Raw genomic sequence first — 25,742 nt, 5'->3', positions numbered from 1 at the left:
ATTTTCCCCTTTCCTCACCAATGAGAAGCCACTTACCTACTTTCTGTCTTTATGGGTTTACCTTTTGTGGCTATTTCGTATAAATTAAACTACATAATATGTAAGGGTGTATGAGCTCTCACTTAGTATAATGTCTTCAATGTTTATCCATATTTTAGCATGAATCAGTACTTTATCTCATATTTTAATAATATTTAATTGTACGGATGTTATGTTTTGTTTAACCATTCATGAGTTGCTGGACATTTGTTTCCAGTTTTCAGCTATTATGAATAATACTGTGAACATTCATGTATGAGACTTCACATTAAACCTGACCAGTGGTGGTGTAGTGGATAGCACGTTGACCTCAGATGCCAAGGGCCTGGTTGGAAACCCGAGATCTCGGGTTAGAGCACAGGCTTGGCAGCTTGAGTACAGTCTCAGGCTTGAGCACGAGATCATAGACATAATCCTAAGACTGATTATTTGAGCCCAAAGGTTGCTGGCTTGAAGCCCAGAGTCACTGGCCTGAGCCCAAAGTCACTGGCTTGAGCAGGGAGGAAGTAACTGGCTTGGCTTAATCCTGCCATCAAGTCTCATAGGAGAAGCAATCAATAAACTACTAAGGTGAAGCAACTACAAGTTGATGTTTCTTATCTTTCTTCTCCCCTAACTTCGTGTGTCTCTCTCTAAAAATAAATAAATAAATAAACAAATAAATAAAATAAAGGAAAGATAAACATTTAAAGAAAGGATTTCATGTTATGTTTTCATTTTTCTTGAATATATAACTAGAAGTGGAATTGCTGAGTCATATGTTATGTCCATGATTAACCCTTTGAGAAACCACTAAATTATTTTCCAAAGCAAGTTTACCATTCTATAATTCCACATGTCACCTTTCTTTTTCTTAACATAAATCTTTAATTAATTTATTTATTTATTTATTCTGGAGAAGGGAGACAGAGACACAGAGAGAGAGAGAAGGGGAAGAGGAGGAAGAAGCATCAACTCGCATATGTACCTTGACTGCACAAGCCCAGGGTTTCCAACCGGCAACCTCAGTGTTCTAGGTCGACGCTTTATCCACTGCACCACCACAGGTCAGGCCACATGTTACCTTTCATCCAACAATTCTTACAAAAATGATTTATATGTAATAGCAAAGAGTAGGAAAAAAAAAACAAGTATCCATAAATATGGGATCATAGATTTGGAATACTATGCAGCAGTTAAAAAGAATGAAGTATTGCATCTACTATTTTTGGGAAAGATATCCAAGATATTTTAAATTAAAAAACAAATTGCAAATCAGTGTGTATGATATTATTTATTTTTGTAAAATGCAATTATTACACATATGCTTGTATATGCATAGAAAATCTCTGGAAGTAAACCTAGGAAATTGTTAGCAGTGGTTAATGCTGAAGAGTGGGACTGATGTATATAATGTTGATCAAAAGTATGATGTGTGGAAAGAAGTTGCTTTTCAACTCAGGGCTTTTTGTATATTACATTTTAAGTAATGTGTATTATGTTACAATAATAAACATCGTTAAGAAAGTCTTCATTAATGGAACTTAGCTTTTCCATTGGTGTAGTCAGTTTGATTTTCATTATTTGAAGGAAGTACATATTAAGTCATCTCAATAATACCTGATTAAAGTGCAGAACTGCCTCTACACCTCCTTTAATCTCTCAAAGAGAGATACTGGACTGACTTTTAGGAACTAACCCCTTTTCTTTTTCTACTGTATCCAGATGGGTAAATTTATGTTATCATGAAACGTGTTTCCTGGCAAAATTTATGGCTTGTAAATGTTTCAGTAAAATCAGAACCCTCAAAATTAAAGTAAGAAAGTTTGGAGAGACAACATTGGGATATGTTTCTTGGTGACTAATTTTTGATAAATTTTATTTTCTGAAAAAATAATTCAGCAGAACAGTTTGTTGTATGACAAAAACTTCTAAAGCCATTTCTGGGCTAGAAAAAAATTACTTGAACAATGTTAGACCATGTGATTACACATAGAATTTATTTGATCACTTAAAATGAGTTAATTGTTGACAGAAAACACAGATTTCTTCTCACTAAAAGATCTTACATTAAAAACCCCTTAACATGAACCTCTGTGATGAGGACAGTGTAGGCAATACGATTGGAAGTTGCTGCCCTTTCTTTTTTTTTTTTTATTATTATTATTATTTTTTTTTGCATTTTTCTGAAGCTGGAAACAGGGAGAGACAGTCAGACAGACTCCCGCATACGCCCGACCGGGATCCACCCGGCACGCCCACCAGGGGGCGACGCTCTGCCCACCAGGGGGCGATGCTCTGCCCATCCTGGGCGTCGCCATGTTACGACCCTCCTGGGTGTCGCCATGTTGCAACCAGAGCCACTCTAGCACCTGGGGCAGAGGCCACAGAGCCATCCCCAGTGCCCGGGCCATCTTTGCTCCAATGGAGCCTTGGCTGCGGGAGGGGAAGAGAGAGACAGAGAGGAAGGCGCGGCGGAGGGGTGGAGAAGCAAATGGGCGCTTCTCCTATGTGCCCTGGCCGGGAATCGAACCCAGGTCCTCCGCACGCTAGGCCGACGCTCTACCGCTGAGCCAACCGGCCAGGGCCTGCCCTTTCTATTAATAGGAAAAGTGGGCGGCTTGACTTCTCAAAATAAAAGAGCCACATGAGATAAATAGCTTGATGTCTTAGGTATATTCAGGATGTAACTTGCTTGGTTAAACATCTTTATAAATAGCTCAACTTCATTAAATCCTTTCAATTTGATTTACACACCCTTTTCAATTCAGTTACAAAAATCTCAACCAAGTCGGTACTGTGTGCCAGACATATGGTAATCTGTGCAGTAGATACAGTTATGAATGAAATCAGATTTCCATCCCAAATGAACTCACGTTGGGGCTATTTACAGTTAACTTATTGAAACTTGCTCTTTTTTATTTTAATGCATACCTTATATGCATAATGTAGGTTATATTTTATTGAGCCTTTAAAGGCTTAACATGCAAGTAAAACACTATTTAAGTGGTCTAATCTATCTCAGGGAAACTGTAGGAGTCACCTGAGGTATGGTCCAATGTGGAGCTGAAGCATGTCCTGTTAGGCTGTATGCAAGAGAGTTCAGGCTTTGTTCCTCGGCCTCCCTCTGCCTTTCCTTTCCGAAGACCTGACACCTCCACACCTCAGAAAAACTGTTTTAAGCAGTTTTGTAAAAGTAAAGTTTTATGAAAGGAATCCTATATTCCATTAACTTCTTATAGCAAGAAGAAGAACAAGAACGAGAAGGAGCAGAAGAAGAAATACATGCATTTTGACTGGAAAAAAATCAGCCCTCATCTCTAATATAAGAAGAAATAAAACTGTGTCAAAAGTTACTCCTCCCATACCATATTAATGCTTCTAGTAGTTTTAACTAAAATCAATTTCATTTAATAAATAGCAACAACCACCACAACAAATCCATGGGAAGAAGGAATTCACAACCGAAGACTTTAGAAGAAGAACTTTAGTAGTGCTTCTCTACATTTTTTGCTTCACACATTGTTCCTACTATAGAACTATCAATCCTGAAAACTTAATACATATGTTGTTTTTACCACCTTGACATCCTCAGTATTTCTAAATATATCCAAGATGATTATATTAATATTTCTACTACCTTTCATGTCATTTGAATTTACAGACCTTAATTCAGAGATTTTTCTGGTAATAACTGTATAGTCAATTATAACATTCTTGATTGAGAGAAACTAACAACATTCATAAGAGTGGACTGCAATATCCCTCCTCTATTTGGCAGTAGTTGCTCAGCTGCCATTCCTGCTGGGAGAGGCATCTACATTCTGTAGCTAGGAATATTAACCTGTTGCCTTATGAGGAGCTGCAAATGCAGCATGTCCAGGCCATGCTTTGCTAAATGTCATAGTTCAAGAGTCTAAAGATGGATTTAACCATTGTACTAGGAATTTAGTTTGGGGACATAAATCAGCCTAAATCAAAATGGAAGAATTACTCCAGGTGAGCACATTTGACTTGTAACCGAAAAAGTAATAGTGGCAACTTTCTGGTCTTGTGTATCTCGCAGAGGTAAATTTAGGTTAGGAGTCTTGGACAATGGCAACATGATTTTTGTTAATCAAACCTACCTGAAAGTAGACTGAAGAAGTGAAAGGTGAATGGGGAAACAAGTTTCCTGCTGAGAACGGCTTTCTCTAGTAGTGGCCTTTCCTAGATGTGTAAACTTGGATAACTTAATTATCTTTTCTAAGCCTCAGTTTCCTGTTTTGTGCTGTGTAGGTAGTAATCCCTATCTTCTAAAGTTGTTGTGAGTACAGTATATAAAACAATCTGTTATATAGTAAAGCAGTTGGAGGCAGAGTTTGAGGTGCAAGATGTGTATTAGGGATTAACACCTGTGAAAGGAAGGGAGAGGGAGCAGTGTGAGGAAGAGGAGTAAGTCAAATTACCACATGGTGCAGGTAAAGCTCCAATGAACTCTAGAAGGAAATAAGGAGAGAGCATTACCTATCTGAGGGCTCCAGTGTGTCTTTTTAGTTCAAAATGGTCAGGTTTTTATAATCCTGTTTTGCTCAGTCATTAAATACAGGCTGCTCCGGGAAGGGGGTGACAATAGGCTAGATGTTTCTTTGCAGCTGAAGTAGACCTTGAGAAAATTGTTGGCTGGAGTGTATGCTGACCACATTCCCTGTACCTGAAGAGGGATTTGGTAGATATAGCTCTATGACTACCACAGAAAAAATAGCACTTTTTATAGACTCTTATCTATATTAAGGAGAATAATTTACAGTTTCACTTTCACTGATGCTCAGCCAGACTTATCTGTGTTTTTTTTTTTGTTGTTGCTTTGTTAGTTTTATTGTTTTGGTAAATGCTGTTCTTTTCTTTTCCTCTTCACTGTCAATTTCTCTTTTCTTTATTTTTCATTTCTTTTTTATATTCTTATTAAATTTTTTGGGTGACATTGTTTAATTAAATTATGTAGGTTTCAAGTGTACAGTTCTATAATACATCATTTGTATATTGTATTCTGTATTCACCACTTTAAGTTAAGTCTCCTTCCATCACCATTTAGTCTCCTTTTACCCTTTTCTACCTGCTTCCATGCCCCAATTCCCTCTGGTAATCACAATCCTGTTTTTGGTGTTTATGAGGGTTTCTCTCTCTCTCTCTCTCTCTCCTTCCTTCCTTCCTTCCTTCCTTCCTTCCTTCCTTCCTTCCTTCCTTCCTTCCTTCCTTCCTTTCCTTCTCTCTCTTTCTTTCTCTCCTTTTCTTTCTTTCTTTCTTTCTTTCTTTCTTTCTTTCTTTCTTTCTTTCTTTCTACTTCTTTCTTTTTTTCTTTTTTATTTTTTTACTTCTTTCTTTCTTCTTTCTTTCTTTCTTTCTTTCTTTCTTTCTTTCTTTCTTTCTTTCTTTCTTTCTTTCTTTCTTTTTCTTTCTCTCTTTCTTCTTTCTCCCTTTACTTAATCTATTCATCTATTTCACCCAGTCCTTCAACCATCCTCCTCTTCTCTGACAATTGTCAGTCTGTTCTCTCTATCTGTGAGTTTATTTCTATATTTTTGTTACCTTATTTCCCCATGTACAAGATGCACTTTAATTCTGGGGTCTGCAATTTGAAACAAAAAGTATTACATAAAGTTATTGAACTCAAGTTTTATTCATCATAAAATTCATGCAACTCATCACTGTCAAAACTCCTATCCATTAGCTTGTTCTCATCTGTGTCTGATGACAAATCACTGTCTTCATATATTGCTTCACCCTCAGTTCCATCTATCACATTTGAAATGCCACACTTATTAAATGACTTAACAATGATCTCAATCTTGATATTATTCCAGACCTTTTTACTCAGGTACAAACTTCTCCTATAGTTTGTTTCTTCACTCTTCCTGCTGGTGTCAAGTTGTATCCAGAAGGCTTCATTTATTGGTTCCATTTGTCTCTCATGGCAACTTTGAAGGGTTTCTTAATGCTGACATCAACTGGTTGGAGCTGGGATGTCAAGCTTCCAGGTATGACAGCAAATTTTGTTTTTTGCTCTGCAGCAATCTTTGTTGTATTTTTTGTTATGTGTGTCCTGAACTGATCAAACACCAATAGGGCAGGTTTGTGTAATAGCCCACCTGATCTCCTCTCCAAACTTTTTCAAACCACATCTTCATCCCATCCTGATCCATCCAACCCTAGTCACGAACGTGAACAATCACTCCTTGAGGAATGTCTTCTATTGGTATTGTTTTGCATTTGAAAATCAACACAGGAGGCAGCTTGGTTCTGTCAGCACAACAAGCTAGAACAACTGTATAATGGCTCTTTTCATGTCCACTTGTCTTCATAGTTACAGTTTTCACCTCCTTCTTATCAACAGTTCTGTTACTTGGGACATCAAATTGAAGGGGGACTTCGTCCATATTTGCAATCTATCTCAACTCAAACTGCTCTGTCTTCTGACATTGAATGACAGAACAATGAAATGCAAGTACCTACTGCTCATAGTTTTCAGGCACCTTTTAGGCAAGTCTGGTACATGTTCACATGCTCAGTACATTCCATTTCATGAACCTGAAGCACCAACTGTGTCCTCCTTTGAAATTAGTAACTTCTTTTTCATCAGCAATTCTTCTTGCCTCAGGCTGAACCATCTTTGTGGACACAGGGATTCCAATTGCCCTTTGCTCTTCCATCTATATCTTCAATTCTCTCTCTAAGTCAGGCCATTTTGATGACTTGCCTCTCATGGCCTTCTTCTGCCCTGGGGTTTTTAGTAGGGTTTCTTCTTCTCATAGCCAGTCTCAGATTGATTTTTCAGTTTGAAGAGGACCAAACTTACATTGAGCAGCATGATTTTCATTCACTTCTGCAAACTGAATCACTTTTAACTTGAATTCAGCAGTGTACAAAAATCTTTTCTGAGCCATTTCCGGGCAGAACATGCAAAACGTAACCTACTGTATTATACCAGTAACAAGTGCAATACAATGAGCACAAAGACAACAAGGCAAAAAAGTGGGAAATGCAGATTAAAAAACTCTACAACCACTGTATAAGATGAATCCAATTTTTAAACCCCAAATTTTTCAGAGAAGGGTTTGTTTTATATATGGGGAAATATGGTAACTTTATTCATTAGGTTCCACATATAAGTGAGATAATATGGTATTTGTCTTCCTCTAACTTATTTCACTCAGCATAATATTGTCCAGGTTCATACATGCTGTCTCAAAAGGTAAGAATTCATTCTTTTTTTATAGCCAAATTGTATTCCATTGTGTAAAAGCACCACAACTTTTTTATCCACTCATTTACTGATTCGTATTTGGGCTGCTACCAATAGTGGCTATTATAAATAACACTGTGGTGGGCTTAGGGGTGCATATAGTCTTTTGAATCATTGTTTCAATTTCTTTGGATGTGTACCCAGAGGTAGAACTGCTGGACCATATGGCAGTTGCATTTTAAAATTTTTGAAAAAACTTCATAATGTTTTTTACAGTGGTTGCACCAGTCTGCATTCCTACCAATAGTACACAAGTGTTCCCTTTTCTTCACATCACTGCCAACACTTCTTTGTTAATTTATTGGTAATAGCCATTCTGATAGGTATAAGGTGATATTTCACTATGGTTTTAATTTGTGTTTCTCTGATGATTAGTGACATTGAGCATCTTTCATGTGTCTGTTAGCCATCTGTATGTCTTCTTTAAAGAAGTGTCTATTCAGGTCCTTTGCCCTTTATTAAATTGGATTTCTTGGGGGTTTTTTGGTGTTGAGTTTTATAAGCTTTTTAAAATAAAATTTGAATATTAAAACATTATCAGATATATCATTGGCAAACATGTTCCCCATTAAGTGGGTTGTCACTTCCTGTTGTTGAAGGTTTCATTTGCTGTGTAAAAATTTTTTAGTTTGATGTAGTCCCATTTGTTTATTTTTTTCTTTTGTTTCCCTTGCCTAAAATATGTCAGAAAAAAATATTTCTCTGAGAAATTTCTGAGATTTTAGTGTTTATGTTTTCTTCTAGGACTTTTATGGTGTCATGTTTTACATTTAAATATTTAATCCATTTTGAACTTATTCTTGTATATGGTGTAAGAACGTTGTCTAGTTTCATTTTATTGTAAATATCTGTCCAATTTTCCTATTTATTGAATAGAGCATCTTTACCCCATCATATGTTTTTCCTCCTTTGTCAAATATTAATTGTCTATATACACCTGGATTTATTTCTGGGTTCTCTATTTGGTTCCACTGATCTTATGTCCATTTCCATACCAGTACTATACTGTTTTGATTACTATGATCATGTAGTATATTTGATGTCAAGTAACATGGTCCCTCCATCTTTGTTCTCCTCTCTCAATATTGCTGAAGTTATTCATTTTTGTGTGTGTGGTTCCATGTAAATATTTTGATTATTTATTCTTGTTCTGCTAAACATGCTATTGATATTTTGAAAAGGATTGCATTGAATCTCTTTGGATACTATGTACATTTTAATGATGTTAATGTTTGTTTGTTTTTTATCAGAGTACATGGTGTATGTTTCCTTTTATTTGTATCCTTTAGTACCTTATAATTTTTGAAGTGAAGATTTTTACTCTATTGATTAAATTTATTAAGTATTTTATTTATTTTTTGAAATGAGATTTTTTTTAGTTTCTCTTTTTTAAAAAATTGCTATTTATTGATTGATTTTTAGAGAGACTAGAGAGAGAGAGAGAAAGATCAGAAAGATCAAGAAGCATCAACTCATAGTAGTTGCTTTTTGTATGTGCTTTGGCCAGGCAAGCCTAAGGTTTTGTATTGGGGACCTCAGCGTCCAACATTTTACCCACTGTGCTACACCACAGGTCAGGCCAGTATCCCTTTTTGATAGTTCATTATTGGTGTCTAAAAATGTTACTAATTTCTGAATATAAATCTTGTATCCTAATTTGCCTTTTTATAAATGTCATAAATAAATAAATATTTAATAAATTCTAGTTCACAAGTCTAGAGGTTCATTTCTAATAGATCAAAGTTCCTGACACTGTAATGATTCATATATCCATTACTGTCATTATCCAAAGGGACAACCGAATCTGAGGGCTCTGGAAATTTGGTGGTGAGACTTCATGCTATTGGTTTAAATTGAATACCTGCATACAATGGGCACTCAGTACAGAATTCTTGATAAAATGAATAAATATTGAATTAATACATCCTTCACCCTTGCCACTAGATGTTTCTTCTTGTCATCATATGTCATAGCAAGAAAGTCCATACATTTTCTGTGCTTAGAGGCAAAGGAATTGCTAAAAAGTCTGCCTGGGACAATGGCATCTTATTTGAACACCATTAGGCAAGTCTTTCAAGAGAAGCAATTTGGCTTTTGGGTCATCTGATGCCTCATTTTTGACAACTGTTCTTCCCAAGGCAGCAAGAAACAAAATATACTAAGTGTTGGTTGAATGGACTTTTATACCTATGGGTGCAGACTACTAGAGATACAGTGGACTGGGGCCATACTTTCATATTCAGAGACAGTAGGCCCTGAAAGTGTGTTGTGATTATAATTGGGACCTTTCTTGACCTGACAGTGAAACCAAGTTAACCCTGTTATGTCTGCAGCTTGAGAGCTATAAATAGAATTTGGGTCCCTCCATCTGAAAAACAAAAGGCATTTGCTGTCACCATAACTATGTATTAGTGGCCTGGGTGAGGATAAGGCAATTCTGTTTAAAAATGTTAGCCATGATTTAACAGGTTTTCTATTGGTTATAATAGGTTTTCATTTTTTGCTGATTGAATTTATTTACTTTTGTTGCTAGTATGCAAGCTCCTGGTTCGGTGTGTGTGTGTGTGTGTGTGTGTGTGTGTGTGTGTTTGCACAGGTGCGTGTGTGTTCGTGTGATCTTTTTAACATTGTAGCACATTAATACAAACGAAGTTTAAGGGTTGGAGGAGCAAGCTAAAGCAACCTAACGACAATGAAATCATATTCTAAATATGTTTACAATCAAATATGTCTCACAATAATTTGATTTGTAGGAAATGGAAGAGAGCAGCATTTTATAAAGAAGGTTTTCAATAATTCATCCTCATCTCATTGATGTGCAAGACTTTGACTAGGTTGGTGAGTGCAATAGGTGCTCTGGCATGAGGGAGAAATTCATTTGAATCCTGCAATACATGTACCTCCCCTTTGACCTGCTTTTCTAGTGCTGCTCTGTCCTTGTGACTGGAGGCTTTTCAGTCTTCCTAAGTAGCCTCCTGTAGTTCCCCTTTTCAGGGTACTGGGGACATTTGGAAATTGTACTCTATTCTCATTTAATTTTTTGGTGGATTTATATATGTACAATTTTAATGAAGCTGCCCAAATGATTAAATTCTTCTGTCAAAACTTCTGGAAAACTGACACACTCAAGTGTAAGCTTTTGGGGATATAAGGAAGTGAAAAATAGTGGGAAATGGCAATTCAGGGAGGATCTTCTACTGGTTAAAAATATAAATCTCTGACAGGGTCACTAGGTCAAGTGAACCTGAACACACAGAGAGTAAAGAGACCAAGAGGCATATGCAAATTTGAGCTAACTTAGAAATTATTTTCCCTGAGCACTTACATACACTCTTGTGGTAGCTCTTCACAACATCTATAATATGGACTCACTCTTGTTCTTGTGTGGGGTTGGGGAAAATCCTTCTTAACTTTGTTCCTTTTTGTTTTCATGGAAAATGGAGCAGGAAGAGACAGGATAGAGTAAAAATGTGGGTGAGGTGAAGATGGCATAACATACCCAGGCATCTCATTTAGAATCTCAGAGTTCAAACAGTAATGTGCTGAGAATTTGGCCCTAAGAGAGCTCAGACAGTGATTACCTCCTTTGTGATAGTAGACAACAGACATGAAGTTTGCTATTGTGCTGCTGCTGCTCTGAAACCATTGATCTGACTTCGGTGAACCATATTATTGATTTGGTGTCAGATCACCTGTAGACACTTGAGCGACAGCCTGAGTGAGTATGATGTTACATTTAAAATTTCTTTTTGTTTGCTTTCTGGTTGCCAAAACCTCTGGAAAGATCACCTGCTGCCAAATACCTATACAGTCATTATAAGAGTTTGAATGTTAAGAACATGGGCTGCACCATTAAACAAAATGAGTGGTTCTTGATCAAATTCTATTGGTCAAAAATTTGTGATATTTAGTTAGTCTGATTTTCTCTTACTAGCTCAGGACACAGAGTTGTGCCCTCTTAAACTGGGGAAGGCAGAAGAAAATTATCCTTCACCCCCAACCTGAATCTTATTGGTTGCTGGGATTCATGCCACTCAGGCTGTGTCAGGACTGAGAAAAAGTTTTACTAGGCATGAAAACCCAGCAGGCTGAAAAGTATCTTGGGCCATCACAAAGAAAATGGGGAAAGAATCGATGAAATTAGTCTGATGCATTCTTCCCAGGTTAGAGTTCTAAACCACGTTTCATGTGGACACAGTATTTGATGTAATGGTGCATGGACTTGTGGAGCTCATTCCTTGGTGGGTTTCAATCAGCCATTATTTTTATTCAGTGATTACATATTGAGCACTCGCTACTCACCAGGCATGGTGGTTAGTGGTAGGCATGCATTAGTGAACTGTAATGACATGGTACTTACCCTCAAAGCAGAGTTTAGGAGGGAAAGAAGGACCAAATAACTCTAATAAACAATCCTAGATGTAATGATAGAAAAAGGGAGGCAGTGTAGTGTGGTGAAAAAGCCATGGACTTTGAGGTCTGGTAGATCTGTAATTGAATTTAAATGAGCTGTTTGTTCTTGAACAACTTATTTTTTTCATGCTTTTGTTTTCTCTTCTGTAACATGATGATAATAATAAGGCATATCTCAAAAGATTGTTACCAGAATGAAATGGGAATATGCATGCAATGCATCTGGCCCCGGGCTTGACACTAATAAGTACTTAATTACAAAGGGAAGGACGAGTGTGATAGTGGTGCCAGTGAAAAGCACAGTGACAAGTATGGGGAGCAGGGGTCTCCAAACTATGGCCTGCAGGCCTCATGCGGCCCCTGAGGCCATTTATCCAGCCCCCCACCGCACTTCCGGAAGGGGCATCTCTTTCATCAGTGGCCAGTAAAAGGAGTATAGTTCCCATTGAAATACTGGTCAGTTTGTTGATTTAAATTTACTTGTTCTTTATTTTAAATATTGTATTTGTTCCCGTTTTGTTTTTTTACTTTAAAATAAGATATGTGCAGTGTGCATAGGGATTTGTTCATAGTTTTTTTTTTTATACTCCAGCCCTCCAACAGTCTGAGGGACAGTGAAATGGCCCCCTGTGTAAAAAGTTTGGGGACCCCTGATACGGAGGATCATGAGCAAAGGTGAGGGCTCATGGCCAGATTGGAGACTGTGGTAGTAATGCAACTGAAAATTGATGATGTCCAATTTGGGAGTGGTGATAATAGGGAGGAAGAGTTATAGAACAAATGTTTATGTTAGAGAGGTAGAATGGATGGATACGAGAGTGAGGGAAATGTTAACCTTCATGTTTCTGACTGTGAGAAGATGGATGATGGCTCTCTTTATGGATTAGGGAATAAGAAAAAAGGGGATTGAGGTTACAATAAATACAAAATGTCTGTGGGACATCCCAGTGTGTGTGTGATGTCCAGTAAATATGCAGTTTGATACATAAGTGCAGAACTCAGTAGAGAGGTCAGACCAAAAGAAATTACCAGCACATAGATTGAAATTTTAGCTCTGAGATATTTCATGAAGAGCAAATGAAGTAAGACAGGAAGACAGACAAGGACAGATTCAAGGAGCTCAATTTGGCACCCTCTGCCTTCTAAGTTCAATACTCTTCCTACTTTTCCAGATAGGAATTTATGAGTTTTCTTATGAGTTTTGCAAAATTTTTCTTTTATGTAACTGACTTATGAGTCTCCCATAAAATTAACATTTCAGTTACACCTTTTTAAATTGTTTTTTTTATTGAAGAAATGGGATCACAAAAGAGTAATGAACTAACGTGAAATTGTCACTGTCATGCAGCTAGCATCAAATTCAGGACTCTTTTTTGCCTATTTGCCAAAATTAATTCTTTCTCTACAGTCCTTTTTGAAATGGAGCTGTCCAGATCTTTGAATCTGTATATGGCATTGTGAATCACTTGTGCCTTGATTCCCTCATCTATAATGACACAGGTTGTTATTTAGGTCTGTTTGTGTTGGGAGAGGAGGGAAAAAGTTAAGATATGGAGAGTTTTATTTTTGAGCATGAATTGTTACTGTGGACAGAGGAAACAAAAAGAAATCTGTGGTAGAGGATGACATTGTGTTGTTGGGAAGCAAAGAAAGAGGAGTTGAAGAGAGTAGAACTAAAAGAAGTGGACGTGTTATTGAAGTAAAAAGGCACTGAGGAAAATACTGTTCAAAGTCCCCAGCATGAAATGAGACTCCCAGGAGGCAGGAGACAAAAGTGGAGGAGGTTGTGAGTACATGTGTGCATGGCAAGAGACTTATTTATTTCCCCTTTAGTGTATTCATTTTGTTAATGAAGGCTCAGCAGCAGGAGATGTGCAATCCATTTAGGAATGACAAGGACCACTAATCTAGGATATACCTATGCTTGCCTGAGGTGAAAGTCCCTGCTACTAAATTATTTCAAGTGAATGCACCGGCTCAAACAATGATCTAGTTGTGTGGCTGGGCCAAGTCTTTGAATTAATTTTTCAGCCCATGAAGAATCCTGAACTGGATTTTCATAGTTGTCTAATACAGACTCAGGCAAGAGTCCAGGATAAAGAGTGAAACCTCTGTTCATTTAAAGAGGCACACAGAATTTCAAGGAGCTCGGTTTCCAGAATTGAGCAGATGACTGTTACCCCTAATTGCAAATGTGAGGTTGAGAGCACTGTGTATTGACTGATTTCAGAAGGGAAACTTTAACCTCTTTGGAAGTAGCCTAACAAAGAACTCATGCCTTACTGCTCTAGTACTTTATTCCATTATCCCCAGTGAATCAAGGAATCACAAGTCCTAGAAACAGAAGGTTAAATACTGAGGATGGGACAGTTTATTTTGTTGGTTTCTCTCTTAATCTCAGTTATGGTAGCAGATGCCTGCTTGGCAGCTCTGGAGCACTGGGCCATCTCTGAAAAACTACTGCCGTGAGTCTCCTACTCACAGCCTTCCCACAGGGTCTTTTTGCTAGACAGACTTGCTATGGCCTGGTAAACAGGGCTCACCAGCTAGCATCTGCTCTCTGGAAACTAGTCTGAAAGTCTCCCCTCAGTCCCCAGACTAACTTGCTGCAAAAATACAGGAAGCTTCTGGTAGGATCTATGGAAAGGGGCTTTTGCAGAAAGAATCATTCAACTAGAGACCCTCAGACTCTAGAGCTCATACTCTTTTTCTCAAATATCCTTTAACAATGCTCTCATTGTCAACATGGTAAACAATTTATTTGTCATGTATACCTAGTTACTCTAGGTGCTGAAAAGTTTATGATTCTTCCCATATGTAATTCAAAAGTGAAAATATACTAAACTGTAAAACAAGTTCAGAATGCCCCAAACTTTTCTGATTTTGACATGACTACCATGCTTTTTAAATAGAAAATATAATATTATTTGGTAATAATACAATATTTTTTGATAAATTGGATAATCTGACAAAGGCTTCAGGATGTCCCTAACAGAATCCGGGAGAGAAACTACCTTTACAGAGAGCAGAGATACCACTTATGCAAAGTTTCCATATTCCAAAAACTCACAACCTCATTTCTCAATTTATTTTCGAGACTGTTTCAAATGAATATCTCCATGCCAGGTTATCCAGACTGATCCTAGTGAACATATGTCATCATTCAAATTGGCTGTGTTTTTCTTATGAAAAGTACTGAAAAAGTCTCAGTTGCATAGACTGATCCAAATTGCCTGAGTTACCTGGTTTTCTTTTAATGTTTGATTAGAAAAATCAATCTGGTTTGTCAAAGTAGAGAAACATTCTGGCACCTCCCAAATCTTCAAATTCATATCTTCCCTTGATGGTATGGCTTGACACCCAGCTGTTGTTTAAAGAAACACCTATCAGAATTTTTACTTGGCTGCCTAATTTTCATATGAAACAATTCTTCCTTTTCTTGAAGTGAAGCTGTAACTGAAGAGTAGGTGGGTTGGGCTGAAAAAGAGATGGATTTTCTCAGTCCTGTAATGTGGCAGAACAATCTATCCTTAAGTACATAGATGGCCCAAGGGAAACTATTCAAGGATTAGCTCAAAGGGGTATTCCGTGGTTTGTTCTCTGCATTGCTTTAAAAAATATATTTTTTAAATTTATTTTTTATTTTTAGTGAGTGAGCAAGCAAGAGAGACAGAGATAGACAGGAAGGGAGAGAGATGAGAAGCATCAACTCATAGTTGCAGCACCTTAGTTGTTCATTGACTGCTTTCTCATGTACCTTGACTGCGGGGGGGCTCCAGCTGATCCAGTGACCCATTGCTCAAGCCAGCGACCTTGGACTTCAAGCCAGCAACCTTCAAGCTCAACCCAGTGACAATGAGGTCATGTCTGTGATCCCACCCTTAAACTGGTGAACCTGCACTCAAGCTGGTGCTCAAGTGCTGTGCTCAAGCCAGATGAGCCTATGCTTAAGCCAATGATCTTGGGGTTTACAACCTGGGGCTTCAATGTTCCACATTGAGACTTTATCCACTGTGGCACCACCTGGTAAGACTAAAAAATATTTTAGTGAAGGCAAAATTATTGATGAGAGGTACACCTTTTCCCATATAAGCACATGGAACACCAACAACCAACTTCACTAAACCAAGTAAAGAGATATAAATGCCTCCAGCAGAAGAAAGCTATAACAAATAACATTCTAGGGTGACGTCAGAGAAATGGTGCCATAAGGAGCAATACCGATAAATCTCCCCCAAAATTCAACAAGATCTTCAACCAGAGACAGAAAAATCTATCCTTGGAGCCTCCAGCAGTTCCACATTAAACTCAAAGGTATGATCGAGTGAAAAATTGACTAAACATATAATCAACCCCAAAGGAAATCAGACAGAGGAAGAAACACTTTGCCTTCCTCACTAACCTAAATAAGGGCTGCTTTCACTGGGAACTGAGAGTATAGGAACTGAGGTGGTCATAGAGTGTGAATAGTACCAGGCTATGGCACAAACGTCCAAACCAGGCTGTAGCATGGACCTCCAAGCCAAGGAAAAACTGTGCTTGTGACAACCTAGTCAACACAAGCTAATGCTCATGCCAAATCCAGACAAAGAAAAACAAGTGGGACAGCCATCCAACCCGATCTCCTGGTCAGTGCAAGCAGATAGTGTGTGAAAGATTCCTCCTAGAGTCCCAGGAGTGGGCTTCCGTGTTATGGGACAGAGGGGCAGAGTCAGAGGCCTTTGTGTGGGCCAAAACTGGAGTCTCAGGGTCTCCCCTGTGCCCTGAAAAGTGGCGTGTGAAGAGTAAGTGGGACCGAAATTCCCTATGCTCGAACTGTTCTGTGCAGGTGGGGCACCGCACCCAGAGTGAGAGGCGGCGGGCCTGATATCCTGGTCGGCAAGCGCGAATAGTGGGTGAGAGATTCCCCTGGGAGTGGGCGCCCATATTACTGGACAGAGGGGCAGAGTCAGAGGCCTTTGTATGGGCCGAATCCGGAGTCTTGGGGTCGCCCCTGCTCACTGAAAAAGCGGAATGCGGGGAATGTGCGGGAGTGAAATTCCCAATGCTGGAACTTCTCCCGGTGTGCAGGGCGCATCACCCAGAGCGAGAGGCAGCCAGCCGATATCCTGGTCAGCAAGCACGGATAGTGGGCGATAGGTTCCCCTGGGAGTGGGCGCCCATGTTCCCAGACAGAGGGGCAGAGTCAGAGGCCTTTGCATGGGCTGTGACCGGAGTCTAAGTGTCACTGACCCTGCACCTTGAAGAGCGGCACATGAAAGTGAGATTCCCTATGCTTGAACTTCTCCAGGCGGGTGAGGTGCCTCACCCAGCCATACAAGTTAACAGACCCATGAAGGGTTAGCTTAACCCACAGTCTGCTTGCCTCTCAAATGACCTATGCAACCCTAACTGACAAGATCTCTCTCAGGTCAGCGATCTAAGACAAGAGGGGAGATATTTTTTTAGTACCTCTTGTTATGCTATGCACATAGGGGTGGGGGCAACCTCTGATTGGCAGAGCTTGCATACTCAGGGCTATATGTTAAAAAGAAGGATTTGGCAGCTTGTAAGTCCTCCTGCTTTGCAAGCAGTGAATAGAGCATCTTCTACCCAGCCAAAACAGGTTACAAAGTGCCAAAAGCCTGAGGAAAGGGGTCCCACAAAGTGCAGAGGCATTCGGGACTTGCCTAGAAGTGCATAGTAAGGCACCTTGAAAACAACTGGCTCCCAGCCCCGCCTGATTATGCTAGTGGCTCTGACTGATTGAGCCTTACCCAGAGCCCTGCACTGAGTCGGAATAGAGTGGGGATTTGCCAGCTCTTTGAGCCTCTTACTCTCCAGGCAGAGGCAGCAGCAAACCCATACCTGGATCATCAGGCTGCTAATTCAGGAAGGAAAGACTAGGAGAGAGGCTCCGGGAAAACAGACTCTCTCATAGTCAGATCCTGCAAATGCTAATGAGCCTCGACTGCCAATGAGACTGAAGCCCAATGTATGACATCGCCATAGTGACTTATCAACTGCAAACCTCTACTTAAACATGCCACAGGGGCAGAACCCAGGGTACAGAGTCACTGACCAGGAAGAGAAAGAGAAAAGAAAGAGCAAGAAGATAAACTCTCAAAATCAAGAATAATCCACAGACTTTATAACCTATCCCATTTTATTATATTTGTTCGTTTGTTTCTCTTATCTTCTTGTCTTGATTATTTTCTTCCTTTTTCAATTTGGTCCTTAAATTCTCTGCCGGTCTTACTGTCTCCTCTCCATGAACTATACTACCCATAAGTGTTACATCTCTCATTATCTTTCCTTTCCTCTTTCTTTTTCTCTATGAGGGTTGCACTCCAAAACCCTTAACTCTCTCTCTCTCCTTTTGTTCTTTTTTCTTCTTGTTGTGTTTTTCTCTTTATTTTTTTCTCCCTCTATATTAGTTTCTTCTTTTCTCCTTTACTTTTCCTCTCATTCAATCCTCAATCATGAACAAATTATTTTATTTGGGACCTAAAATTTTCTCTGTGGTGCTTTGGGAGTTTTTTACTTCATTTTTTTAACTCACTAGCAGTGCTCCCAACCCTGGCTCTCCATTTTATCTAGTTTTTGCTTCACTAAATACATAGTAATTTTTTAATTTTTTTCCCATTTTTCCTATTTTCTTTTTATTCCTCTCATTATATCCCTTAGTTAACCATCACCTAAAAGCAAATCATTTTATTCTTAACCTAAATTTTTTCCTTTTCTGCATTTTGTGGGTCCATACCCACTTTTTTGCCCCTTTATCATTTCTCCCCAATACAGGCACTCCATTATAGGTAGTTTTTGTTTTATTTAGCACAATATAATTCACAGTTCACTACAACATTTTCTCAAGAAGGAGGGGAGAGGAGAGGAGTGAAAAAAAAAGAAAAAAATATATTTTTTATTTTTTTAACTTTTTATTCTTTATTAATTCTCATTAGTACTATCAACAAAACCACCCTCAGATGTCATTAAGGAAAAGGAAATCAAATATCATGGATACAAAAGACCGAGAGGTAGCACAGATAGATGAGGAAAAATATATGGAGAAAAAATTTAATATATTGGAAACCTTGGAGCTAAATGACAGAGAATTTAAAATAGAAATCCTAAAAATACTCAGAGATATACAAGAAAACACAGAAAGGCAATTTAGGGAGCTCAGAAAACAACTCAACAAACACAAAGTATATATTACCAAGGAAATTGAAACTATAAAAACAAATCAAACAGAGATGAAAAACTCAATTCATGAGCTGAAAAATGAGGTAACAAGCTTAGCTAATAGAACAAGCCAGATAGAAAGGAGGATTATTGAAATGGAAGACAAGCAACTTGAGGCACAACAGAGAGAAGAAGAAAGAGACTCAAAAATTTTAAAAAATGAGAAAGCCCTACAGGAATTGTCTGACTCCATCAAAAAGAATAACATAAGAATAATAGGTATATCAGAGGGAAAAGAGAGAGAAAATGGAATGGAGAACATATTTAAACAAATAATAGATGAGAACTTCCCAAGCCTGTGGAAAAAAACTAAAGCCTCAAATTTAAGAAGCAAACAGAACTTCGAGTTTTCTTAACCCCAACACACCTACTCCAAGGCACATCATAATGAAATTGGCACAACCTAACGACAAAGAAAAACTCAAGGCAGCCAGGGAAAATAAGAATACAACATATAAAGGAAGGCCCATTAGATTATCATCGGATTTCTCAACAGAAACTCTACAAGCTAGAAGAGAGTGGATCCAAATATTTAAAGTCCTGAAAGAGAAGAACTTTCAGCCATGAATACTATACCCATCAAAGCTATCCTTCAAATATGAAGGAGAAATAAAAACATTCACCGATACAGAAAAGATGAGGGAATTTATCATCAGAAAACTTCCACTCCAGGAATTACTAAAGGGGGTTTTCCAACCAGATACAAAGAACAAAACAAAATAAAACCACAAGTAAAAGCTCCACCAAGAACACAATAAAACCAAATTTAAACTGTGACAACAACAAAAAAAAAAAAAAAAGGAGGAGAGGGCAGAAATTAACAGTAGCAAAGGACAATGGAGTACAGAAGTACTCACAAGATAATGCATTAGACTGAACAGGGTAGGAACCCTTTTCATTACTTAATGATAACCACCCTTGAAAAAAACCAACACAGAAGCATGTTATTTAAAAAAGATAGCAACAGAGGAAAGAAGTATGGAATACAACCAAACAAAAACAAAGGATAGAAAAACAAAAGAAAAAAATCAAATAAGACACAAAACTTACAGAAAGCAATGTATAAAACGGCAATAGGGAACCCACAAGTATCAATAATTACACTAAATGTAAACAGATTAAACTCACCAATAAAAAGGCACAGAGTAGCAGAATGGATCAAAAAAGAAAATCCAACTGTATGCTGCCTACAGGAAACTCATCTAAGCAACAAGGATAAAAACAAATTCAAAGTGAAAGGCTGGAAAACAATACTCCAAGCAAATAACATCCAAAAAAAAGCAGAGGTAGCAATACTCATATCTGATAATGCTGACTATAAGACAGCAATAGTACTCAGAGACAAAAATGGTCTTTTCATAATGATTAAGAGGACGCTGAATCAAGAAGACATAACAATTCTTAATATATATGCACCAAACCAAGGAGCACCAAAATATATAAGGCAGCTACTTATTGACCTTAAAACAAAAACTGACAAAAATACAATCATACTTGGAGACCTCAATACACTGCTGATGGCTTTAGATTGGTCATCTAAACAGAGAATCAATAAAGATATATTGGCCTTAAACAAAACACTAGAGCACCTGGATATGATAGACATCTACAGGACATTTCATCCCAAAGTGACTGAGTATACATTTTTCTCCAGTGTACATGGATCATTCTCAAGAATTGACCATATGTTGGGCCACAAAAGTAACATCAGCGAATTCAGAAAAATCGAAGTTGTACCAAGCATATTTTCTGATAGTAAAACCTTGAAACTAGAATTCAACTGCAAAAAATAGGAAAACCCCCCCATAAAAATGTGGAAACTAAACAACATACTTCTAAAAAATGAATGGGTCAAAGAAGAAATAAGCACAGAGATAAAAAGATATATACAGACAAATGAAAATGACAATACAACATATCAGAATCTATGGGATGCAGCAAAAGCAGTGATAACAGGGAAGTTCATATCACTTCAGGCCTTTATGAACAAACAAGAGAGAGCCCAAGTGAACCACTTAACTTCACATCTTAAGAACTGGAAAAAGAAGAACAAAGACAACCCAAAACCAGCTGAAGAAAGGAGATAATAAAAATAAGAGCAGAAATAAATGAAATAAAGAACAAAAAGCTATAGAAAAAATTAATAGAAAAAGGAGCTGGTTCTTTGAAAAGATCAACAAAATTGACAAACCCTTGGCAAGACTTACCAAGGAAAAAAGAGAAAGGACTCATATAAACAAAATACAAAATGAAAGGGGAAAAATCACCACGGATATCATAGATACAAACAAAGAATTATTGTAGAATACTATGAAAAACTTTATGCCACTAAATTGAACAATCTAGAAGAAATGTATAAATTCCTAGAATAATACAACCTTCCTAGACTGAATCAAGAAGAAGCAGAAAGCCTAAACAGATAAATTAGTAGGGACGAAATAGAAAAACCTATTAAAAACCTCCCCAAAAATAAAAGTCCAGGCCCAGACGGTTATACTAGTGAATTCTATCAAACATTCAAAGAAGACTTGGTTCCTATTCTACTCAAAGTCTTCCAAAAAATCGAAGAAACAATACTTCCAAACACATTTTATGAGACCAACATAACCCTCATACTGAAACCGGGCAAGAACAACACACACACACACACACACAAAAACTACAGACCAATATCTCTAATGAATACAGATGCTAAAATACTAAATAAAACACTAGCAAATTGAATACAACAACAAATTAAAAAAATAATACATCACAATCAAGTGGGATTTATCCCAGAATCTCAAGGATGGTTCAACATACCAACAAAACAAAGAACAAAAACCACATGATCTTATCAATAGATGCACAAAAGGCATTTGATAAAATACAACAAAATTTTATATTTAAGACTCTCAACAAAATAGGTATAGAAAGAAAATATCTCAACATGATAAAGGCCATATATGATAAACCATCAGCTAAGATCATATTAAATGGCACAAAACTGAAGACTTTCCCCCTTAAATCAGGAACAAGACAGGGTTGTCCACTCTCTCCACTCTTATTTAATGTGGTGCTAGAGGTTTTAGCCAGAGCAATCAGACAAGACAAAGAAATAAAAGGCATCCATATCGGAAAAGAAGAAGTAAAGGTATCACTTTTTGCAGATGATATGATCCTATACATCGAAAACCCCAAAGAGTCTACAAAAAGACTACTAGAAACAATAAGCCAATGTAGTAAGGTTGCAGGATACAAAATTAACATACAAAAGTCCATAGCCTTTCTATATGCCAACAATGAAACATTTGAGAATGAACTCAAAAAAATAATCCCCTTCTCGATTGCAACAACAACAAAAAAATAAAATACCTAGGAATAAACATAACAAAGAATGTAAAGGACCTGTATAATTAAAACTACAAAGCATTGTTAAGGGAAATTGAAAAAGATACAGTTAGATGGAAGAATATTCCTTGTTCTTGGATAGGAAGAATAAATATAATTAAAATGGCCATATTACCCAAAGCAATATACAAATTTAATGCAATTCCCATCAAAATTCCCATTACATTTTTTAAAGAAATGGAACAAAAAATCATCAGATTTATATGGAACTATAAAAAACCCCGAATATCCAAAGCAATCTTAAAGAAAAAGAATGAAACTGGGGGCATTAAATCCTGACTTCAAACTATATTATAGGGCCACGACATTCAAAACAGCATGGTATTGGCAGAAAATAGACACTCAGACCAATGGAACAGAATAGAAAATCCAGAAATAAAACCACATATATATGGTCAAATAATTTTTTTCCCTTTTTCCATGTATAGGGCATCATTTCACAGGAAGGTCACAGTGTTCGGCCACCTGTGAGTAGTAAACCCAAGTTCCTGTTGGATGTGTTGTAAACAGAAGAGCCATGCTTCAGGTGCCCTGCTCTGACCACATCCCCTAAAATAATTTTTGATAAAGGGGCCAACAACACACAATGGAGAAAAGAAAGCCTCTTCAACAAATGGTGCTGAGGAAACTGGAAAGCTACATGCAAAAGAATGACCTAAATATAAGACCTGAAACAATAAAGTACATATATAGAAGAAGACATAGGTACTAAATTCATGGACCTTGGTTTTAAAGAGCATTTTATTAATTTGACTCCAAAGGCAAGGAAAGTGAAGGCAAAAATAAATGAACGGGACTACATCAGACTAAGAAGTTTTTGCTCAGCAAGAGAAACTGACAACAAAATAAACAGACAGTCAACTAAATGGGAAATGATATTTTCAAACAACAGCTCAGATAAGGGCCTAACATCCAAAATATACAAAGAACTCATAAAACTCAACAATAAACAAACAAATAATCCAATAAAAAAATGGGAAGAGGACATGAACAGACACTTCTCCCAGGAAGAAATACAAATGGCCAACAGATATATGAAAAGATGCTCATCTTCATTAGTTATTAGAGAAATGCAAATCAAAACTGCAATGAGATACCACCTCACACCTGTTAGATTAGCTATTATTAACAAGACAGGTAATAACAAACGTTGGAGAGGCTGTGGAGAAAAAGGAACCCTCATTCACTGTTGATGGGAATGTAAAATAGTACAACCGTTATGGAAGAAAGTATGGTGGTTTCTCAAAAAACTGAAAATAGAACTATCTTATGACCCAGCAATCCCTCTACTGGGTATATACCCCAAATACTCAGAAACATTGATACTTAAAGACACATGCAGCCCCATGTTCATTGCAGCATTGTTCACAGTGGCCAAGACATGGAAACAACCAAAAAACCCTTCAGTAGATGACTAGATAAAGAAGATGTGGCACATATACACTATGGAATACTACTCAGCCATATGAAATGATGACATCGGATCATTTACAACAAAATGGTGGTATCTTGATAACATTATACGGAGTGAAATAAGTAAATCAGAAAAAAACAAGAACTGCATTATTCCATACGTAGGTGGGACATAAAATCGAGACTAAGAGACATTGTCAAGAGTGTGGTGGTTATGGGGGGGTGAGGGAGAAGGGAAGGAGGAGGAGGAGGGGCACAAAGAAAACTAGATAGAAGGTGATGGAAGAAAATCGAACTTTGAGTGATGGGTATGCAACATAATTGGTCGACAAGATAACCTGGACATGTTTTCTTTGAACATATGTACCCTGATTTATTGATGTCACCCTAGTAAAACTAATAAATAAATAAAAATAAAAAAAGAAAAACAAATAACATTCTATTTATTCAATTTAACCGTAAAGCTCATTGTTGTTGATTAGCACTAAATAATGATAAATTTATCTGTGTACTTCCACCTATGTAGGATTCAGAGAAATTGAAAAGGGTTCACTATACTGTGTATTTAATTGTTAAGTGAGTCTTGAATACACAAAGAGCTACTTGAAGTAGCCAGGAATTTATCTTCTTACCTTGGCCTTGGGTTTTTATTTATGCTATGGGGACCAAGGGGGAGTGTTTGGATGAATTCTTATTCTAGAAAAAACACTTCAAAGTTTTCGTTTCACTAATTGTGGCTCAGTAGGGTTATTTCTATTTAAAAGACTGCATGTTGTATTTTTCAAAAGTGATTACCTCTAGTGCATTCATTATTTATATTAAATAATGCATTGGATTGGATCATAGAAAACCAGACTGTAGTTATACAGCATATAATGTTTTGCTTCCTTATAACTGTCCCTCCTGCAGCAAACAGTCAACCACAAATAGTATTGGTAAATTTGACTTATATTTTGAAAGAGGGAAACAAACTTGTTTTCCATCTTCCTATAACTCTTCCTGGAATCTCAATGTGGATGCATAATTCCACAGGTACATACTGTTTCTCCAAAAGGAATATCTTATAACTGTGCAGTAAACATGGCTAGAGAAATGATCACTAATTTAGTGACATGGAAACTGAGGCATGGGCAGATTAAGTGACATTCACAAGTAGTGGGTTGAATAGTACTTCCCTCCAAATTAACATTTACTTGGAACCTGTGACTGTAGCCTTATTAACACTATGGTATTTTCAGATAAATTAAGTTGAGATGAAGTCATACTGAGTTAAGTTGAGTTCTAAATCCAATGGCCAGTGTCCTTATAAGGAGAGAGAGGTTTGGAGACACTAGACACATAAGGACCATAGGAAAGAAGACCATATGATAGCAGAGGCAGAAATTGGAGTGATGCAGCTACATGCCAAAGAACTTGAAAGAGGCCCTGGCCGGTTGGCTCAGTGGTAGAGTGTCGGCCTCATGTGCAGGAGTCCTGGGTTTGATTCCTGGCCAGGGCACACAGGAGAAGCGCCCATCTGCTTCTATACCCCACCCCTTTCCTTCCTCTCTGTCTCTCTCTTCCCTTCCAGCAGCCAAGGCTCCATTGGAGCAAAGAGTTGGCCTGGGCACTGAGGATGGCTCCATGGCCTCTGCCTCAGGCGCTAGAATGGCTCTGGTTGCGACAGAGCAACGCCCCAGATGGGCAGAGCATCGCCCCCTGGTGGACATGCTGGGTGGATCCTGGTCGGGCGCATGCGGGAGTCTTTCTGACTGCCTCCCTGTTTTCAACTTCAGAGAAAAAAAAAAAAAAAAGAACTTGAAGGATTACGAGCAGCCATCAGGAGATAGAAGAGAAGCATGGAACAGATTCTTCCCTAGAGACTTCAGAGGAAGCATGGCTCTGTTGACATTCTGATTTCAGGCTTCTAGCCTCCTAAACTGTGGGAGCACAAATTTCTGTTTTGTTTTTTTTTTTTTTTTTTACACAGACAGAGAGAGAGTCAGAGAGAGGGATAGACAGG

At 37.8% G+C, this 25,742-nt stretch overlaps 2 non-coding genes across 2 annotated transcripts; one reads left to right on the top strand and one right to left on the bottom strand.

Annotated features, from left to right (window-relative positions):
- Positions 1 to 22,747: 22,747 nt before the first annotated feature.
- Positions 22,748 to 22,876, bottom strand: LOC136318054 (small nucleolar RNA SNORA11). Its single transcript, XR_010728020.1, has one exon. It is a non-coding gene; the product is annotated as a small nucleolar RNA SNORA11 (small nucleolar RNA).
- A 2,286-nt stretch (positions 22,877 to 25,162) lies between these two features.
- TRNAM-CAU (transfer RNA methionine (anticodon CAU)) lies at positions 25,163 to 25,238 on the top strand. Its single transcript has one exon. It is a non-coding gene; the product is annotated as a tRNA-Met (tRNA).
- Positions 25,239 to 25,742: the final 504 nt, after the last annotated feature.

This window comes from Saccopteryx bilineata, chromosome X (genome assembly GCF_036850765.1).
Source record: "Saccopteryx bilineata isolate mSacBil1 chromosome X, mSacBil1_pri_phased_curated, whole genome shotgun sequence".
NCBI lineage: Eukaryota > Metazoa > Chordata > Mammalia > Chiroptera > Emballonuridae > Saccopteryx > Saccopteryx bilineata.
The sequence above is the reverse complement of the archived record's forward strand: the minus strand, read 5'-3'. Positions and strand labels throughout refer to the sequence as shown.